At 42.7% G+C, this 21,885-nt stretch overlaps 1 protein-coding gene across 6 annotated transcripts in view; it reads left to right on the top strand.

Moving 5' to 3' along the window:
• Positions 1-3,387: 3,387 nt before the first annotated feature.
• DENND4C (DENN domain containing 4C) overlaps positions 3,388-21,885 on the top strand; it is an 82,203-nt gene continuing 63,705 nt past the window's right edge. For 3 of the 6 annotated variants that reach the window (XM_054184584.1, XM_054184583.1, XM_054184579.1), the window contains exon 1: positions 3,388-3,571. The gene's annotated coding sequence lies outside the window, so the exon portion shown is untranslated. Of the gene's footprint in view, positions 3,572-4,162; positions 4,396-6,063; positions 6,109-21,885 lie in introns of all 6 variants that reach the window. The other 3 variants (XM_054184581.1, XM_054184580.1, XM_054184582.1) reach the window with 3 other exon arrangements.

The raw sequence follows: 21,885 nt of genomic DNA, 5'->3' as shown, positions 1-21,885 counted from the left end.
AGGGGAAGGGGAAGGGGAAGGGGAAGGGAGGGGAGGGGAAGGGACGGGAAAGGGAAGGGAAGGGAAGGGGAGGGGAAGGGAAGGGAAGGGGAGGGGAAAGGGAAGTGTTGTGGCTGACAACCCTCTTGATAAAGAAATGCTTCCTAATGTTCAGTCTAAATCTCCCCTGGTGAAACTTTGAGCCATTCCTACACATCCTGTCACTGGATTTCCCCCAGGAAAAGGGGAGAAAGCATTCCGGGTGGGGATAGCAATGCCACCTGTTAGTAACACCGAGACTTTTTCTGGGGTTTTCAGGCCTTTATTGTCTCTTACAGTCTAATAATTGGCCTTAGAAGACTGGGAGCCCTTGAGGGCCAGCACATGCCCCAGCTGCTGGCCCAGCCCTGGTTTCATCAGCACCTGGGGCATTCTTCCAGTGTTGCTGGCATGGACTCTTCTTGGCTGGAGAAGAGGCCTCAGGGCTGCCAGTCCTCTTAGGGGGTCACCGTGGCTCCCCAGGGGAGTGTACCCTGTCCTGGCTGGATGCAGATGGATATGCTGAGGCCTCCTTGGACTCCTTCTGTGGCTCTTCTTGTTCCCCAGGGATAGGAATGGGGACAGAGGGAGGGCTGCCAGCCTCCCCCGCTGCTGAGGTGCTGGGGAGGTTGTTCATATTGGTTTCTTCAGGGCTGACAAAGTGGGCCGGGCCGCATGTGGGAGATCTGTCTTGGGAGGCAGCGGGGCTGGGGCAGCCACAGGGCTGCCCTCACGCCCCCTGGCAGCATGGCCGTCCTCCAGGCCCAGCAGACGGCTGCACCACTGCACAGTGACATCAATAAGCTGATTCACAAATGTGGCCATGCAGCTTTGGAGGGACGGCCCCAGCACCTGGACCAGTGGCTCTTCATCCATCCCAAAGAGAAGCAAGAGGGAGTTGATGAGGCCCTCCACCATGGCTATGTGCAAAAGCCGGTTCCCAAAGATCAGCCCTAGCTCCTGACACACCCACGTCATAAGGCATTGGAGGAGAGCTGGGCTGTCCCGGAACAGGGATGCCCAGCTGTTGGGCTGGAGGTCACCCAGTGAAGCCCGGGGCATCAGCCCCACAGGCTGTGGTTGTGTTGCTGCAGAGCGATGAGGGCTGTGGGCAACTGGACAGCCAGGAGCTCCTCCTGCCTGGTGGCTGGCAACTGGTTACACTGCAGATGGTGTGACGACGTGCTCTTCAAAGTCGTCATCTGCCCGCACCGAGGGCATGATGGAGAGGATTGTCATCTTGCACAGGGGGCACTCGGGCTTGCTCTCAGCCCACCACAAGAGGCACAGATAGATAGCAGAATTGGTGAAGGCATGGCATCACGTAGCTGGCCTCCTCCCAGCTGCCCAGTCATATTGGGCATCTGTTGTCCAGCTCCATGGCCATGGTCTCCACATGCTGTGGTGGGCTGGGAGGAAGCTGGGGATGCCGAGCTGCTGCCTCTCACTGGCGCCACAGCCGTGGGTGTCCCGCTAGAAAAGGAAGAGCCTGTGGTCACTGGCTGGCCTGGGGAGGAGAGGAAGAAATGCCCAGGTCCCTCAAGAAGGAAGCTCTCCCAGCTCCCCATGATGAGGTATCCTCACACAGCTCACCTCTGCTGCTGCAAGTGCACGTCCTGGGTGCCCCAGCGGCCTGAACCTGGCAGGGCCGGGGAAGATCTTTCAATGCCTCTGGGCTTGGACACAGAGAGCTGCAAGAAACAACTCCCCAAGCATGACACTCTCACCAAAGGCCTCGAGCAACACTCCAAACTTTGCAAACTCGCTCAGCTGGAGTGCAGGCACGAGACAGCTGGCTGGGACTCAGTGCATAGATACAAGCAGCGAAGGACAAATGGTCACATCGCTCAGCAAGGTCATAGTCCATCACTTGGAGTGGTCACAGCCCATCACTCGGGGACTCGGTGACAACAGAACCTGTGGTGGATTCTGTCATCCCCACTGGATATCACTGTCCACAGCTTGGGGACATCACAACGGGCCATCTTCACCTGTGGTGCTCGCCCCAGCAGCACTGTGGCCCCAGCACAAGCATCTGGGGTTAGTGCAACGCCACTGCCCACTCCATCCCCCCATCTCTTGTCTTGTGCTCGGCATTGGTATTTCACTCCAGTCCCCAAGGCCTGTGCCATGTCTTCCCAGGGCTCCGTCAGGTCACTCTGGCCATGGCAGACATCTCCAGGCACGTATGGCAAGGGGGTTCATTGGATAACACCTCGTGCCTCCCTTGGAGGCAGGACAAAGTCCCACAAGCTCTCCCCACATGCCTGCACTGCTGGCCAGCCCTCTGGGCTCCCCTGCTTCCTCCCACAGGGCATTAAAGGCAGCACTTGGCTGGCTGTCGTGGCTTTTCTCCTATCTTTCTCTCCTAGCCAGAGGGCAGAAAGGTGATCCCCCTCTGCTCAGCACCCGTCAGGCCCCACTCGGGCACTACAACCCCTTTGGGGTCATGTATAGGAAGGGGGTTGACAAACCAGAGGGGCTCAGCAGAGGCCAGGAGCGTCTGTGGGGCTGGTTCACCATGGAGCAGAGGTGGCATCATGGCATCTCACAGCACACCCAGTGCCTATGGGCAAGGCGTGAAGGTGATGGGGACAGGCTGACTCTTATTGAGCCTTATGTCAACCGGCACCCCCAGATCCCTTTCTGCAAGGTGTCTCTCCAGACACCCCTCTCCCAGTATATACTTGCGCCCAGCATCCCTCCGTCCCAGGTGCAGATTGCCCAATGCTCCAATCTATCTAGATTCCTCTGCAAGTCCACTTATCCCTCGAGAGTGTAAGCAGCACCTCTCAGTTTAGTATCATCAGCAAACTCGCTAATGGTGCATCCAACTCCTGCCTCCAGGTTTATTGATCAATATTCTGAACAGAACTGGCCCTAGAACTGAGCCCTGAGGAACACCACCGGTGACTGGCCACCAGCCAGATGTAGCCCCATTCACTACAACACTTTGAGCCCTGCCCTTCATCCAGTTCTTCACTCAGCGCACCGTGAACCTGCTCATCCCACAGCTGGACGATTTGTCCAGAAGGATGCTGTGAGGCACGGTGTCCAAAGCCTTACTAAAATCCAGAAATAACTACATCCACCGCCTTCTCTTCACACAACATGTGATCTTATTGTCAGGATGCGTCCCTCTCACGGACACCCTCCGCCTCCCCGCCGCGGGGCCCGAGACGGCTCGCTGCTGCCCGGACCGGGGGCCGAGGCGGCGGGGCCCGACACGGGGCAGGCCTCCGAGCGCCGGGATCCCCCTCAGGCAGCCCGGCGGGTCCCGGCTCCCGCCGGCCCCCCCTGGCGGCAGCGGCGGCCGCGGCCGCTGCTCCCCTACCCGGGCCGCCGCCTCCTTTCGGGGCGGGTCCTGGACCCGCCTGTAGGCGTTTGCGGGGGAGAAAGTAACATGGTGGCCGCTTCTTCCCCAAACGGGAGCGGCGGCGGGTCCGGCGGTTCCTGAGGAGGCGGTGGGCGCAGGGAGAAGCTCTGGGCCGGCAGCGCCGCGACAGCTGGGGCGGACGAGGGGCGCCCGGTGGCGGCTGTCGGCGGGCGGCAGGTGAGCGGCCGTAGGAGGCAGGCAGGCAGGCAGGGAGGGAGGGAATCAGGGAGGGGGCCTGACAGGCGGGGAGCGGGCGCCGGACCCGGCGCTTCGTCCGCCTTCCACCGCTCTCTTCTCCGGGCGCGGCAGGAAGGCGGCACTGCGGCGGGGGGGACCCCTCTCCTCCCCGCCCCGGGCCCCTTCCCGCTCCTCTTCCACCTTCGGAGGAAACTTCCCTCCTCGCCGGAGAGGGCAGGAGGTTCGGGGTGTCCCTCGCGGCGCCTAGTCCGTCGCTGGGAAGGGCGCCCGCTTCTCCTCTTTCCCTGCCTGCCCCGGCGGAGCTTCCGCGCTGGGGATCGCCCTTGCCCTGCGCCGGGCCGGGCCGGGAGGGCGGAGGCGCTTTCTGGGCGCTTTTTTTTTTTTGTTAAATTTTAATTATTAGCATGGGTTTTGTTCAATTCCCTGCTGCCGGCCGCCGCTCCTCGCGGGGCGCTGGGCCGTCCGGGCAGCGCTGGGCCCGCCGCGGCGGGGGGCGGCGCAGGTGGCCGGCGCTGCAGGTGAGTCTCCCGGGCAGCTCCCTCCTTTATTTCTCCATATTTTTTTTTTTAGCCCTCTCCCTTTCCACGCTCCGGCTCCTCCCCTGGGCTCCGGCGTCAGCCCATTTAACCCTTGCGGGGGGAGTGGAACGGAGGCGAGGCGTCATCGGGGCCGGCGGGGCCCACGCTCTTCTCGGTGGCAAAATGGAGGTGGCGAAAGGCCGTGTCCGGGCTGTTGGAGGGATGTCTGAATAGCGGGGGTCGGTCTCCTCCCCACCCCGCCACCCAGTGAGAGAGGCACCATTGGTAATAGTCACGCTGTGTTTTGGAAGCCGATTGAATCAGCAAGACATTGTAAAACTTACGGTTTGGTCCTGCAGATAAAAGGACAAAGCTAGAGCCGTAACTTTTAATCAGCCTTTACTATCAGCTGGGGATATCTGATGCGTCTTTGCTGCGTGACCAGATAATCTGTGTAGCAACAGGATTTGGTGATAGGCTAGGGCCTTCCTATGTCAAATCGGGGAAAAATATTTACAGAAGCTGTCAGAAGGTTTACATGCTGATTAACTCTGCTCTTAATGCCACACATGATCTTCCGAAGTGTTCGAGCACAACTTTACATATTGTTGATGCGGCATGCTCAGGAAGGATGCAAAAACTGAACAAAGTTACATTAACTCTAAATTAGGTGCCTGTTCTAAACAACTCTTTTTAATGCGCTCTTCTCTTGCTGTTAAGATCAAGCATGTTGCAAACATGGACTGTTGTGCTGATTTCAAACTTAATGCCCGTGGCTAAACTTTTAGATCTGCGTGAGGGCTTAGCTTGTAAACAAACAGGACGTTTGATCCTCTTTCTTTTTTTCTGTAAGCTGTGTTAGTGTGTCTTCTGGTGACTTCTGTAGTATTTTCTTGGCTTATTGTGGTGTTTTTAACCAAGCTAAATCTGAGCCTGCGTATGGACACGTTAGTGAAAAGAAAATTATTTGCTTTTAGTTACTTTTGTTGGCTATTGTCTTGTGTAGACTAAACACAAAGTTAGTAAAAGTTTCTGCATCACTCTTTTAAGGTAGCATGTTAGGAACTAAGGTGGTAAATGTTCTCGGTGTTCTTGGGGCAAAAATAATGATGGAATGCAAATTGCATCATACCTGTTTGGAAAATGAAAGGATTGGTGGGGGTTTTTTTGTGGTTTTTTTTTTTTTTTTTGTGAGAAGCAGTCATGACCAAACTTAACTGACTAGCCAGACTGCTAACCAGAATACCATATATATTTCAAATGCTTGTCACAAAGGACACAAACTAAAAAAAATCCAAAGTGTTACATAGGTTGAGAATGTTTCTACTATAAATGTGACTGTAAGGGGTTTTTTTAAGACTTTTTTTTAATAATTGGCTGACAGGTTGCTTTTTACCGTTCCAGTGGATATGAGATGCTAATAATGCGTTCTGTCTTGAGTGGTGCAATGAAAGAGTTCAGTAGAAACCAGCAACGTAAATACTGGCTTGCCTACATGACTTCTGACTTCTATGTTAAAATGGTTACAACCACACATAGACACTTACTACTGCTAAAATCTCAAATATTGGATTTATTTTTTAAAAATAATCTTATAAATCAAGATGTGCCTTTTCTTGAATACAGATAAGTATGTTACATTTGGCTGTGCCTTCTTAGGTTAAGGTTGGGCTCTCTATAGCCCAAAGTAAATGTCATGACATCTTCTTGGACCATGTCTTACGTGTTTGTTTTCTTGTTTGAAGATTTTGTGTGTGATTTCTTTCCGATCAACTTTTGTATTTATCTGAATGAAAACTGTCTAACTCAAGCAAAACTGGGATATCCAAACGGTAATATGAGTAACATCCTTCTGACTCGACATGTATGAATTCTTATGTGGAGTAGCAGTGTTACATATTATTGAAATACAGTGCTTGAAGTGGTATCTTTTTATGTTTCGTTCTTTCTTAGGTCTGCCTTTGGCCAGCGGAGAATTGAATCTGGAATTACATCTCGGTATGCTTTAAGGACAGATAAGTTCCGGTGTTAGCCTTGATGCACATGTCTGGGTTTGCTTAAAAATACAATAGGAAAAAAGTCTCAGTATAATGAGGTAGGAAAGGTGTATTGCCAAAGTTGTAAGAGGAAGGTAAAGTAGTCTTTTGACTGTTATGTAAGATCAGATGTCTTATTTGTTAAGCTTTCAGATAAATTTCAATGGCAACCATAGGCATAGAGCAGTACACTTAAAGACTAGCATGTTTCGTGGTCTTACTGGTTTCATGTAGTGTCTCCTTCTGTGACTGACTGAGCCTTCAGACTCAAATAGCAACAGAAATTACCTGTAACCTCTAAACCTGGCATCTTTTTGTTTAAGGGTAGCTTGCAGTGTAGAAATCTATCTGATAGAACTTTTTTTTTCTGTGCTTGCTAGTCATCCCAAGGCATGGATTACCCACCTTCAGCATGCCGCTTTCTTGAAAACTGTCCAAGATACTGAAGATCTTGGTGTAGGTGACCTCTAAAATAGCTTGTGGGGATCACAGTCATACTTAATAAATTGCTTCCCATGTGACTTGCCAGATAGTTGTCCATTACTGCTTATTCAAATCTGTAAAATGAGAATCAGTTTGCTACAGGGTGCAGCATGAGACCTGCTTTTCTCCTGTAACCTTTCCTCCTTTAGACCGTAAACTGAAGTCTTTGGATTTTCTCATCTACTGTTGAGCTTGTGTCTTGCTACAAAAATCATCCCTCTCTCAAAGCTGTTGCTCTTGATTATGCAGAAATGTCATGCTACTTCTTTCCCATTGGTTAAAAAAGTAGTTGCGTTGGAAATACTGCATGCCCATGCTGATAATGAGAGTCCTTTCTTTCTGCAGATTTGTGGAGATAAAGGCTCACAACCCTTACCTCTGTGCAAATGGTGGTTAGAAGTGAAGTGACTTAGTTCAAGGCTGTTTCTGGACTACATCATAGGTTCTGGTGGAGCGTGACTGTTTCACGTTCAGTTATTCTGGTGACTGCATCTGTCACAAAATGTGCGCATACATACTTATTTATTCTAAAGTTTCAGGAATGCAGTTACACTGTGCTACATGTTCCAAGCTGGAATAGAGCAGAAAGTTTTGTCTTAGTTGATATCTCACTCTAGTCCTTTGTTTCTGCTTGCAGGATCTTCGAGGTTATAAATGTGGTCCTGATCATCAATGTTTGCTTTGGCAGACAGGAAACTTGAAAACAGTTTTCAGAATAGCAAAAATTATAATGATGTTCTCTGTTTATGCACGTGACTCTTTGCTTTAAAAAAAAAAAAAGTAAAAACAAACTCAAGATTGTCGGTACAGATAACCATAAAAACGTGCCCCGGATTTCTTGCCTAAAGGTTGGCTTGCATGTCATTAAACATTCCTTCCATTTTGTTTCAGTTAAATGCAGTGAGCCAGTTTGCCTTATTCTGCTTTCATCTTCACATTTTGGGACACTTCAGTTCCTTTCCTTTACTATCAAAAACTTCTCTAAAGAGACTTGATGCCTTTCAAGCGTCAACCAAGAGCCTGTGCTTTTCTGTCTAAAAGATGTTAAAAATAGTGTAAATCAGGGATTGACTTGCAAATTAAGTTGTTCAGTTCTGGCAGCAAAAGCTGAGTTTACAATTACAACTCTCCGAAGTAGTGGAAGCTTTCTTCCTCTTGAATTGGAAGTGTTCTCCAGTTGTGAACAAATTGCAGCTCTACTGCAAAACGTAGCCATTTTTCACCAGAGAGCCTAAGAATCCCACTTTTTTGCTTTCTCTCCGAACCTATGCATTTCAGTGATAGCTTTTGCCTTTATAATTAATTACGGACTTTGATCAGTAATGCTTAAACTGAAGTCTGGCCACTGACGCATTCTTCAGTGCTCCGGTTCCCCTTTGCAAGTCTTTCATGTTGAGGCATTGTGTGACTGGTGAAAGCAAGAAACTTTTTTTTTTTCCTCACTTTTTTTTATTTTCTTCCCCTGTTGGGCAACCCAGTGCTGCTATTCCTGGTGTCACATAACAAGGCTCCAGCCTTCTTCATTATTCCCTGGGGAAGAAACTATACTCTCACCCAGATAAGAAACCTGACATAGGTAGAAGTTTTGCAAGTAAGATATCCTCCAGCCGTGTCTATATAATGGGTAAACTATATCTTTCTGCTTTAAGAAGGAATGAAACTGTGGTTAAAGTTGGGAAAAAGAGAAGCACAACTAGAGAGCAGCTGCCTCGCAGCAGCAGACGCAGAAAAAGAAGTTCAAGCACCTAATGTTTCAGGGAAAGCAAGAAATCAAGGCACGTATAGCTATATAATTAAGCCCTGAAACTTTCACAGCATATCCATCTTGGTCTCAGAGAAAGTTATAGAAAGGGAAAAACTGCTGAGTCACAGCAACAGGTTATTCAGTCGGTTACTCCAGTCATTGCATGGGACTATTGCAAAATGTAAAAACCGGTGTGGCTAGTTCTTAACAGTAGATCAGCCAGCTGTCCTTGGAAGTAACAGCAGTAGCTTGCCTAGACTAGGGAGTCATTTGTACCTATGCCTTCATTGTTTTCTTGATGCTTGAGTTCTCCCAATAACATTTTACGTCATGAATAACCTTAACAGGAATATAAACTGCTGGATATGTAGGTGTAAATGGCAGAAAATTGTTGTGTTTGAAAGTAATACGAATTTAAGTACACTGAGGTTTAGTTTTTTTGAGGCATAGATAGTATCTTTTGCAGGTTTCCTTAAAACGAATCATAAAAAATAAGCAGTGTGTTTGCCAGAGGAAATACTTTCAAGGATGGGGATAGCTTGAGAAATGTGTAATTTATGTTAAACATATGTGTCTTGTACCTGTTAAGCTTCTGAAACCACCAAAGATGTGACTGAAGAGGGATATTGACATAAGTTAGTCTAGGGAGACCCATGTTTCTTGGCTCCCTTCTTTGCGTGTTATCCACCACTTAACTTTTTAGGGGGTAATTCTCAATGTAAGCATGACTTTAAGTGCCCTCAATTATAATTTGAAGCTCCGCTTCCACTTGCTGTAGAAGAAACCTAGGAAAGAGAACCATGTGAAGTTAAGTTTAGTTTTCTGCATAGGTCCCACAAACATGTACAAACAAAATTTGGATTTGTCAGGAGTAAGAAGAGTACAAGTCATTTTCCTGTAAGCTTTATAAGTCATGAACCACTGTGATGTATAGGTGTGGTTAATTAATGAATGGGAACAGTATGCCTCTTAGTGGTCACATCCAGGTTGTTTTCAGTTCTGAATATTAAAGAATAAGCAGGACATAAAAGAGGAAATTTCCTAAGTGCATAAACACATTACTGTTTTCTCAAGGTTGTGATGAAATCAGAAAAAGCAAGTCTACATGACTCCTGTACAATGTTTACTTGACTCGAAGTGAATTCTTGCAGTTAGAATCATCACTGAAAGACCTGGATTTCTTCTGACCTTAAATTCTTGCATAACCTTGGGGATGCATCCTTAGCTTTTTTTCTTCTTCTTTTTTTTTTTTTTTTTCCTTTTAGTTGTGCCTTAGGCTTTGTATAGTAATTCTCCGTGTATAGGACTGTTTGTGTTTTGTTATGTGGATAAAGTATAAGCATATCACCACAAAGTTTTCCAATACTAATAAACTATGTAGACAAACTTGAAGTTGCACTGGTATAAGAAAATCATAAGTCATTAACAGAACAGACTTTGCAAACGAAAAATTGTTTTTGCTGCTGGTGGTCTGCTTAACACAGGGACTTATACCAGAATACCTCTACGTCTCTGAAGAGCAGAATTCTTTTATGCACTCCTGGCTATGGTGATACAGTTCTTCTAGGAATCAACCAAATCTACATTATGCGTAATAAAAGAAGGAGTATGTTGTTCAGGACTGGGTAGATCAACTAGAAAGTTTACCTTTGAAAAAAGGCATAGTATGTCACCCATGCTTTCTTAAAAAGGCAGTGGCATTTCAGACTCTGAGGTATATACTTTGTGACTTTTCTGCTTTGAACTTTTTTTTGTAGGCATCTTCTTGTAGGGTAATTATATGTGAAAGCGTTAAGCTCCTTTGGGTTATGATGACTCATTCACCATGAATGTAGTGACTAATGTGACATTTCAGTTTATTTTAAAGAAAACAGAACAAATCCTGCACAAAGACATTTATAGCTTTTCTTCTTTCTTCTGTTAGATTCAGATGTACAGTGTACACACTGTTAATCTCAAAACCTCTCCTTCTTAGTCTCTTCGATCTAACTGATTCTGCTAGGGGAAAAAAATCTTACTAAATAAGTCACTCCTCTAATTTTAAACTGTTTTCCTAGCTGTATTAATAGACTGATGATAAACAAATCTGAGAAGGGAAGCTGCCTTGAGCTTCAAGTGCCTAATTGTCTCGTACATTTTTAAAAATCTCATCCTTAACTGGTATGCTTGCTGGATTGAACGTCTGAGTTGAAATACTTTACGTTTGAGACGTTCAGGTTGGTAAGTGCAAAATTCTCTTATATCACTCCATTTGTATCCCTATTCTTTTTGTCTGTATGGAGTATTTAAGCTGCCCTAGACCTGTTAAAAAATGACAGAGTAAGAAGAAGGAAAAAAAAGAGAGTGTAAAGCATTAAAACTGTCTTATAAAGGAATGTATGATGCCCTTTGGTTTGAACAGGGACAGAAATGCTGGTAGCCCACCTCTTGGGTAAATCCTCTGACTACGTAAATATTGTCCCACCTGCTTCTTCGCAGAGCCAGTAATACATTAAAGTGTACAGTGGAGCAGTATCAGTGGAGGAGAATAAAGATATTCCACTACTGTATACTTGGGAGCGGATTGTGATGACTGCCATACTTTTTTTTTGCTGTTGTTGTTTTTGGTGTTTGTTTGTTTGGGTTTTTTTTTGTTTTGTTTTTTGTTTGTTTGGTTTTTGTTTGCAAAGGGAGGAATGGTGAATTCCACTCTACCCTGAGCAGAGAAATGGAACGTAGGGGTTTCAAATGTTTTGTGCATGCCACAGCAGCTGAGCATTGGGTAGAGGGACAAGGCTGTGCTGTTATGTAAGTCATGTGGGAGGAAAATGAAGAAATCTTGGGAAAGGATATCTGCTTGAATTTCCAAACAATTTGGAAAAAGCTGAGATCAGTCTTCCAAGTAAATTGAATAAATCTATTCCTAGACGGTTAAATTGGAAATAGGAATGCTAAGCGTTGTGAATTATGTCCACAAGAGTCATAGCCTGCTTTAGGAAACCAGATTTTTCAGTTCTAATATATCACTACATCAATAAAAACATTATGTATCAAAATACACATAAAAACATGTGTGAAGAGTATTGTAAATGGGAAGACAAGTGCATATATTAAATTATGACAGAAATGGATGTTGCAAATAATAAAGCATAACAACAGTAACATGAAGGGCACAACAATATAAAACAGTAAGTTGACATTGGTTTTTGCATTGGTTTCTCTTTGCACAAGAGAGAGTATGACTTAATTCTTAAACTTGGTTTCAGAATTCTACCATAGGTACGTTTTAGGTAAGTGTTTAGTCTGAGAACTCCACCAGTGTGTTGAGTAATACGATATAGATATTTTGAGTGTTAGGTGATAGTATTATGAGAAAGATGAAATTATGTGCAATGTCAAACTTCACATTTACTTGCCATCTGCTGAGTGATAAGGCTTCATGACAGAGAATGTCAGGCTTGCTATCCTTTGACAGCATTTTTTTAGTGTTTGAGGAAAATATTTATTGATACTTTTGTCTGTGGTAAGTAGTACCTTTCTAATATGCTATCTTTTGTGATTATTTTCTTCAGAAGTTCATGTAATACACAACATCATTTTAATATTCTAGTGATCTCGCATTTGATATACATTCAGAAGACTGAAATAATGAGCTTTAATGGGTTCAGATACTCAGTTCTCCTGAATATATATATATATTTTCAGGAATATAGGTGAGCACAGCAAGAAGCAAGGATTGATAACCAAGGGCTTTTAAGGGGTCGAAAGTTAAGTTTCTTTACATGTACTGCAGAATACAGAGGGAAAAAAGATTTCTTGGTTTTGTGATGAGCTGTGTAAAAATCAGATGTTCTGATTGTTTCAGAAGTGACTGAAAATTTTAATGGAAAAGAAACAGGAAAAACACAAGTCAGGTTTTCCACATAATGACAAAAATTTCTTGTCTGTGCATAAAAATTAACTTTGTCCGTACAGACTTAAGCAATATTTTTATGTTTATTCTGGAGCAAGAGTTGTAGTCATAATGAAGAGTTTGAATCACTTTACATCTGTGATTTCACAGATACACAGCCCACTTGATGACTTCTATTTGTGAATGCTTTTCCATTTTCATACTTTGAGTATTACAATAGCTTTTCTATCCTTTAGGTGGCTTTTATCAGCTTTGGTCTGGCTTTTGGAGTTGTGAATGGACTGGAGTGTGGTTGCATGGGTCCTCTTGTGACGATTCTTTAATAATTCTAATAAATTAGAAGAGACATCGGAGGCAATCATGCAGTTACTGCACTTCCTTAGAATGCTGTGATCCATTTCTCTATTAGCCTTTATCTAGGAATGGGAAGAGTAGTCTAGGTACTAAGCAAAGAGCTTGTCTTTAGAAAGTTTTGCTAAAATATTTGACAATACAGAACACCCTTACGAAAGTTGAGGGCAGAAGTTTTCAGGAACCATACTCCTGCCCAAGCTTTTTGCGCGTGATTTAGCGTTTGTAGTAACTTTATTGCAAGGTGACCTGTGAAGTGAGTGGTGCAGAAGGGTTACTCAGAAGCCCAGCCTACGCTCTTTCCGTGTTTGCTGCAGATGTGGTAATACAAATCCTCACTGCAAAAATGTGCTGCAGATCAAGATTGTGGTATGCCTGGTGCAGCATAAACAGCAAAAAGACAGTTCCTCCTGTAAGATTCTCACTGCTGCAGCGTTAAGACAAAAAGCATGAATATTCTAACTGCTGTCAGGCGTGTGGTTTGGACTTTTTTAAGCAATCTTGGCAAAAGAGAGTTTCTTAATGAGGAGTTGGCAAGAAGATTAAAAGACAGACTTCTGAAGTGTTAATAAGCTCCTGCCAAGCTTGAAAAGCAGCTGAGAAAGAATGAAAATGCTGACATGAAACCGAGTGATTTGAGGCTGGTGTCATAGGCCAACCAGAAATGGGAGTCGTCCTCTTGATAGCCAGGAAAGGTTTTCCATGAGGTGGGGATAGGCTGTGAGACTCCGAAAGTGTGAATGTAGCAGCCTGTGTTTGATGTGATAAAGCTGTTAATGGAGAGACCTACAGAGAAAAATTAGTTCTTTCTGCAGTGTTGTTTTTTTTTTTCCCAAAAAAAGATAAAAATGAGGAAAATTGCGTTCCTCAAAAAATCAGTCAATGGGTTTTCCACTCCGGATTTGTGGAGCCCTTAGGAGACGATTTCAAGCAGCGTATGGCTGATTGTATTGTAGGCAGCTAACAAAAATGAAATCAAAGCATGATTCTGTGATCTGGCAAATCTCTGCCACTGGAGAGTCTGGCAAAACAATTTCAGTGCTAGTACTTCACTGTTTGAATGCCAGTAGAGAGAGCAACAAGAAAGAGAGTATATCAAACTCATACTTCAAGTAACACCTCAGGTGGATTTGAAACAGAACATCTTTTCTTCTCTGCTTTGACCTCTCTAGACTAAAATGTAGTCTGTCCTCACCCCAGTGAAAAAAGGACACCAAGAAAACCTGTGAAGAGCAATCTAGGAGATTTGGGTCCCAGAAGGCAGTTAACCATTGGACTATTGTCTCTTGACTTTTTCTTCACTTTCTTATTTTTGTCTCAGGCTACTATATTTGGCTTTGTTCCAATGGAGTTTCCAATTACAGAAAGAGTTCTCTAACAAAGAATGTTTCCAGGGCTGCAGATGTTTCACTCATTACATAATACTGAGCATGGCTAACCTTTAAAGCTTGCAACTGGGGCAGTAAGTGCATTTTATAAAGTACTTCCTTTGCTTTAAGAACTGTTATTATTATTATTAAATTTTCCCTCTTGGACTACTTTCTTTGCAGCCTCTGGGGTAGTTGCCATCTTCTGTTACGTGAAGGAACACTTTGGGTACAACACTGGTGAAGCAAGATTGAACTGGTTTATTTAATGAGTGTGGCTGGACTGCTTGCTGATTATCGTTCTTCCCTTCTCACATCTTTTCCATTTCTCTTTTCTGTCCTTGGCAATAGAACTTAATTTATTGGTACCAAACTTGCCTTCATTGATTCCAGCTGCTTCTCCTCTAGACTCTGTAGGTCATTTCAGAATTTGGTTTTTGGCTTCAAATGTCTGTAACTGCTCCAATTTTTATACCATTGGACAACATTAAATTACTGTACAATAGGAAAACTTGAACCGTTGAGTGTGATAGAGATAGTATGGAGTCAGGTTTTTCTTTTTGTTTTCTTCCTTCCTCTCCCCCCCCCCCCCTTTTCTTTTTTTCTGCACTTTTTCCTGAGGGGCATTTTCATACTCCTGAGCATCCTGGATCACAAAGTCCGTTAAACAAGTGATATTTTCAGTCATTTGTAATTCATAAGTAGCTGTTCAAATTGCTATCAGAAAATTTTGCTTCTGAAAGCTTTGTTATGTTTGCTACCAGCATTTATATCATGCCATTATTGCTCCACTGTTTGTAGCAATAGTAACTGGTTCTACTTACAATCTGAAAAATCAGACTAAAAGAACAGTTTGGCTTCCTAAGACAGAATTTTAAACTGTTTGTAGTTTGCTTTTATGTCTTTTCTGAATAATTCAAATTTATTAAATATAAAGTTAAAAATTTGTTACTAGTTCCCTCCCTTCCTTTGATAATTTCTGCTCCAGCAGTTCAAGGAATTACATACAGGACAGGAAAACATAGATAATGCAAAGAAAATTCAGGGTAATGGAGAACAGGAATGTATTTTGTTTAAGGACAAAATTGTTTTAAAATGTTATTCATTGTTTCTAAAATAGGTAGGTTGGAAAAGCCGTAAGACTCCTTAGTAACAGAATTGATGCTTAAGTGACAAATGGTATACACCTTACAAAACTAGAGAATTATTGCTATGTAATTGTCACTTATTACAATACTGGATTTGCAAAAGTCAGTTCATTTCCTCACCACTCCTTCATATGAAGCACACTATGGCATCATTTCAAAGCCCACGGTTTGCAATTGAAAAGGAAAACTGCGTTGGAAGAATACAGACACCTGTTTCACATTATATGAATGGTGTATTTGTTAGTGGCTCTCGTGAAAACGTCAGTAACAAATTCCCAGAGAGATACCAAATATCTGTCTTACTCAAGTTTTAAAGAAATACGGGTGTCTTTAGCCATCGTAGAAGTTACAGTTCGAAGCCTGAAAGAGATCTTTTCGTTTCCCACCTGTGGTGTTTTATTTTAGCCTTTGGCCTTTGGGTTTTAGGTATATCTGATAATTTGATGTTAAGTTTTTTTCATTTAATCAATTTATAAAATACAGTCTGTTTTTCAGCACTAGCTATACATCTGTGTTTGATGTTTCAGGAGCTTAAAGCAAAAGCGATTTTGTTCTCAAACATTCACAGTATGCAGAACTCTTTTATGCTCTGAGAACTGTTTTTTTCTACAACTGGAGGGGGGGAAGGCAACTGTTTCATCAAACTGTTTCTAGGCTTAGTGCCTTTGCTTCCATAGGAATTTCTTACCTGAGGTGATCTGATGTGGCATTTCTGCTCCTTTCCTACTATAGTGCCCTGATCTATTTGTAAGGCTTTAGAAAACCTTCACAGCAAGCTGATTACATTTTTTTATGCCAGATTTTTATGTTCAGATGCTGTCAGAAAACAGTCTGGTACAAAACCAGCTCATACAGAGTCAACATTTTGTCTTTGAATATGTGCAAATTGGCACCAATTTAGCTATGTGACACAAAAAGCCAGTTTAGATTATTTGCAGTACAGGACCTTGATACAACTTGTTTTCTGGATGAAATGAAATGAATTGATAAAAGGCATGCTATAGGAATACTTCACTAAATGTAATTGGCAAGTCTTTTATCTTCCCCCTTGTTCTTCAGTTCATTTTTCACAATGTTATAGACCCCCATAAGATAATCAGCTTGTAGTTTGTAACCTATTTCAATTGTGCAACCATTACCTTCTCAAATGTTTACTTGAAAACTGCTATGAAGGAATGGTCTTGTATTTGCATATGCGCATGTTCAGACCCAGTCGTGGGTGACATCCAGCCATTCTTGTTCCACAGCTGGCTGTGTTAAGACAGGTAGAAGGTGGGCATTGCATGTCTGTGAAGTTTTTTTTGCAACTCTAGTTTTTTCTTATACTTGTGCGATTTAGTCAAGTGACTGTAACTGTTATTTTATTTCATAATTTATGACAATGTGATATGCATTCCAAAAAAGTAAGTGTTTAAATGCATGACTGGGAATTCTTTTTCTCTTGTTACTGTCTGTGGCTAATAATCTGTGGACTACTTTTTTTTTTTCTTTTTTTTCTGTTTTAATCCTGTTCAGTGCTAATGGTATGCTTGAGGTAACGTTGCCTTACCTTGTCTTTTCTTATGGTGTTATATATATGTGTGTGTATGTATATTCATGCCATTTTCTTACACATAGTAAAATCTGTTTCATAGCACTCATATATAGACATGTCCATGTAAATTCCCATGTGTTGCTAATGATATCTTAAGCGTTTCATAACCTCCTTGGTTCATCTGAACTCATTTAACACTATTGAATAGTCTCATTTATAACGTTCCATTCTGTAGTAATTTTAAATAATCTGTGATGCATACGCAAAGTCTGATTTCTGCTGTCCTACGTGTGCCAAACTGAACTGCATAAGCTGGAATTCCATGCTTATCTGAGGCAAAGTGTGCTTGCTTAGAAGTGACTACGGTATGGACAAACATACTGATGTGAGCAATAATAATGAAAGGTACGCTGGAATGGACAAGCAACTGGAGTGCAAGCTCTTTGGGAACCCTGTATGTATACTCCAGTACGCTCTGGTTGTTAAATGGTAGTATCGGTAACTGTATTTGCATATGCTGCTTACATTTAAGTGTGTGGGGCTATATGTGTGTGCTAGAGTCATAGCTGTATTTTGTGTTTAAAAAAAACAGCCTAAAGTTCCAATTGCCAAGTATAGCCCATGATTGCATTGCTCGTTGCTTTTCAAAGTGAATTCCATGTGTTAGCTTCCATGTCTTGAAATCTAGTTAAACAAAGACAGAATTTGAGGCAATTAGAACAGAAGCAATCATTCTAATTTATTAAATACAGTTAACACTGAGAACAACCCTCAGTGTGTTCTTTCTGTTGCTATGGAATAAAACTAGGAAATAGTGTTGTTTTTTTTTTTAAAAAAAAACCAAACAAACAAAAACCCCCCAAAAAACAAACCAAAAACCCCCCAAAGAAAGCACTATTATTGATGTATTTCCAGTAATCTAAAGTTTTAAAAAATAGCATTCATAGTGTTAGTCCTAAACGTTGTGTCCTATAGTTGTTTCAGTCTTTTAGCATTTGTATTTAGATCTGATTTTTATAAACAGTCCTATAGACAAAACTCGTAAGTATCCAAATTGTCACTGCTGGTCAGACTTGCTAAGTTCAGGCCTTCAGTTTCCACCTCTCCTGTCCCAAGTGACTCAACTTTATTGTTCTGATTTAAGATCACCCGGTTCCGCAAAAAAAAAAAGTCTTCAGTTTCTTCGCACCAACTTTGTCATGCCTTTATCTTACCACTGTTGCAAAATAACACATGAAGATTTTTTTACCAAAGCCTATAGTGACAGGATAAGGGGCAACGGTTTTAAACTGAAAGGTGGTAGTTTAGACTGGACATAAGGAAGACCTTTATTACAATGAGGGTGGTGAGACACTGGAACAGGTTGCTCAGAGAAGTTGTGGATGCCCCATCCCTGGAAGTGTTCAAGGTCAGGCTGGACGGGGCTTTGAGCAACCTGATGTAGTGGAAGATGTCCTGGCCGATGGCAGGAGGGATTGGACTAGGTGATCTTTAAAGGTCCCTTCCAACCCAAACTGTTCTGGTATTTGAAATGTGTGCAGAAAGAAGAGGGGCAAGCTGAAGGCTTAATGCAACCTAACTGTATCTCTTTGCTGTGTGTGACAAGTGATTTAGCTTCTTCAAGCACATCTTTAAAGGCATTTACAAATATTATTTTAATTTCTTTCCATTTTCAGTTTTAATGAATAGCTGATACTGCTTTATCTCAAGAAGCCTGCTGTCTTGCTGGTTACTTATTTTAACTCTAACATGTGTATGCATGTTATGTAATGCTTTTAATGTGAATTAGGGACATTTCTGAAGTCACTCATTAGAAGAAATTCTGCACTGGTTGCTGTGGTATAAAATTAAGATTTAACAAGCATCAATTTAGATTCTTTTATATGAAGGGGAAACAAATTGTTCTTGCTATCCCTTCACCAATAACATTATTTATCTCGGCACAAGATAAAAGGATAGTCTGTGCGAATAAAGAATCGTATTTCTCCCTTCTCTACCACAGTAAGGAAAGTTTATGAATTTTCAGAAAGGTAAGCAAACTTTGCCTGCCCTGTTTGTCTTCAGATTAGTTAATTGTAAATAATTGAGAAGCCGCACAGATAAAGACTTGGTTAAGTTCTGTATTGGGGTGTGAGGTGCCTGTGGTAGTCTTTGTGTTGTCTATGAAGTGTTGCCTAGCGCAGTTCTTGAAAAACGTAGTAATGCTTCGCTCTTACTCAGTTTGTGGCCAGTATATTTTCCAGGTGTTGCAGATGACCTCCTGACACACTGTCTTGTATCCATCCAGTAGAGTCTTTGTCTTTTAAATTAGTTTAGCAAATCCAGTGTCTTCCCTGATCTTTAGGCCAGTTTATTTTAGGAATAATTCTCAGAGCAGAAGCACATTTTTCTTTTAACTTCTTTACTGCCAATAGCCAAGTATAATTCATTTGCAAAACCAAGCATTTGTGTAGAAGTTCTGAGTTTTACTTAAAAATCTTAACTGTGCAGGCTGTTTACAAAATGTTTCAGCCACAGTGCACAAAAAGTGCTGAAGTTATTCTTCAGTCTGGAATAAAACTTATTTCCTATGCAGTCTGGTTACAAAAATATTTTTAGTTATGAGGTACATATCGCATCATCTCTAAGTTATTCCATTATCTGTTTATATATGCTATAGGCTTCCATACAGCAAGTACTTCTTAAGTTGTAATTTCCGCATGTTGTAGGTTTTGGGCACTGTCAGTATCTGAAAGAAGATGCAAGTGAGTTTAATAAATTGCAAAGTCATGTGTTAGTCATTAATCATTTCCAAAATACCTTTTTAATTTCATTTCTTTGACCATCAGTTCACCAGTATTTTCAGTTAAATGGATTTCTGGACTTTGATTATATTGAAAGTAGGCTGAAAAACTTCTTTATAGCTTTATTTTTATTTGTGACTTAAGGTGAGGAATATCTCAGTTTGAGTCTTCATGTGGGTAGTGGAGGAAAAGGTCACAGATTATACAAAAGAGTTGGTCTTTCTTATAAAGTATCATTAAAAAGCCATCTGCTTTTTCAAGGGAGCATTCTATAAGATAATACATTACTTCATTGCTGCTTACTGCATTATATATCTCTTCAGTTGCAGCAAGATTTGTCTATAAAACTGTCTCACTGATGTTAGGCTTTTACTGATCTGAAGTCATTTCTTTCTAGTGGACACTCGCTTAGAGCAGAGTTTTGAAACCAGAGAGATTTTTATACATAAAGTTCAACTCTATTTCATAGACTTTTGCTACGTCAAAAATAAACTTGGGAAGAACTTTACATTCAGTTTGTGTATCGGTAGTAGTGAGTTTTCTTTGCAGTGCTCAGATGAGGAATTAAGAGGCTTTTAAGACCAACGTGATTTTTTCCAGGTGAAGTTATGCTAGTTGGCCCCCTGAGCCTTATGCTAAGTGGGTTTTTTTTTGAGAAGACTTAAGATAGGCACTCCAGTTTGGAGTGAACTGAAAAAACCTTTGTTATCCACACACACTCTTGGCATAAATTTATTTTATTCTTTGTACGAATTGAGATGCTAGCAATTTATGCCACTTCTTTCCAGGAGCTGAAAGGAACAAGCAATTACCCAAGGATTTTCCTGCACATAAGCCTTAAAAACCTCTTCCTCTGAACCCACTCTGTGGGTGGTTATTCTTACTCTGGAGTGAGTTCACACACAGGTTTCCAAGAATACCTTCTCCTTAATAGTGTCAGGTGTTAAGTATGGGATTTGTCTGTAACTTATCCGATTGGCGTTTGTGGCAAACCCTTTCCCTTGGTTGCTGCTGTACACAGTTTTATAAAGTTTACGTTTCCTTTTCTTTAAGTCCACATGCCAAAAACTGCGTTTACCTGTACCATTTGTTTCTTGACTTGTGTTGGCTTTCCAGCCTAATTTTAGAGGATATTTCGATACTAAAATATTTTTAGGATTAGGACAGACATATATTTAGAATTCTAGACTTCCATCTTTGTATCACAAGTTCAAAGGGAGATAGCATAAATTATGCCATGACTTTTTAGGAAGGAAAGACTCTAATTAATGAAAAGCTCTTCTGAGTCTTGGCCTCGTGTCTCTACTAGGATGGAAGTTCCTGGAACGTGGGGGACAATGTTTTATTTTCTCTACTTCTTTTTTTTGAACAGGCCTAAATTGTGCATTAGAGGTTGGCTCAGAAGTGCCCAAGTTTCTTTGATTCAACATGGTAGGCCCACGTGTGCCGTGGTTTAGCCTCAGACGGCAACAAAGAACCACGTGTCGCTCGCTCGTGCCTTCCAAACACAGGAAGAATCGTAAGAAAAGGCAAGACTCTTGGGTTGAGACAAAGGCAGTTTAATAGAACAGCAAAGGGAACAGGCAAACAACAACAACAACAACAACACGGATAGGGGAATATACAAACGCGATTACGGAACCGCCGCTCCCCCCGCCGCTCGCCGCTCGCCGGCCGGACCCGGGCCGCCCCAGCCCGCTTTTAAGCAGCAACTTCCTGCCCCCTCCCCCGGCAGCTCAGGGTGGGCGTGGCTCACATGGCATGGAATACCAGGAAAAGTTAACCCTATCCCCACCGGAACCAGGACATTATCCACCCCTTATTCCATACCATCTATGCCATGCCCAGCAGGTTCCAATGAATTGCCACCACTTTCCCCTGTTATATATATATATATACACACATATAATACCCTTAGTTTATGGGTCATCCCTCCAAAGTGTCCGTTGAGTTCTTTTAATCCACGGCTTTGGGCTCCATCTGTTAGAACAGTCTCTCAGGGCAGGTGAGATGCTGGGTGGTGCTGGTCTGTTGCATGCTGTATTTTTTGGAGCTTGTGATTGGTGCACCTGGTGTGGCTCATGCACGCAGTCTGTAGGCTAAAGATGTAGATCTTGAGGAAACTGCTGGGCGCCGGCTGCTGAGATCAGTTCTTATCCCATCACCCCTGTGCCTTACTTGTAGTACAACTGATAGCAATGAGGACATACAGTGACAGTGTTACTTAGCAATTAACAGCACACAATCTGATTCATTGGCTATTCTCGCCCAAAATCAGATCTCCATGAGGTACACATCGGACTTCCCCATCCTTCCGCATCACCCACCAAGTGCACCCAGGTCCTTGGGCAAAAGCAATCCCACGGATGGGTTTGCCTTTGCCTGAGGCAGGACTAACCCAGACTGTCTTCCCTAGCATATTCTTCATGTGCACTAC

Source organism: Rissa tridactyla, chromosome Z (assembly GCF_028500815.1).
Source record: "Rissa tridactyla isolate bRisTri1 chromosome Z, bRisTri1.patW.cur.20221130, whole genome shotgun sequence".
NCBI lineage: Eukaryota > Metazoa > Chordata > Aves > Charadriiformes > Laridae > Rissa > Rissa tridactyla.
The sequence above is the reverse complement of the archived record's forward strand: the minus strand, read 5'-3'. Positions and strand labels throughout refer to the sequence as shown.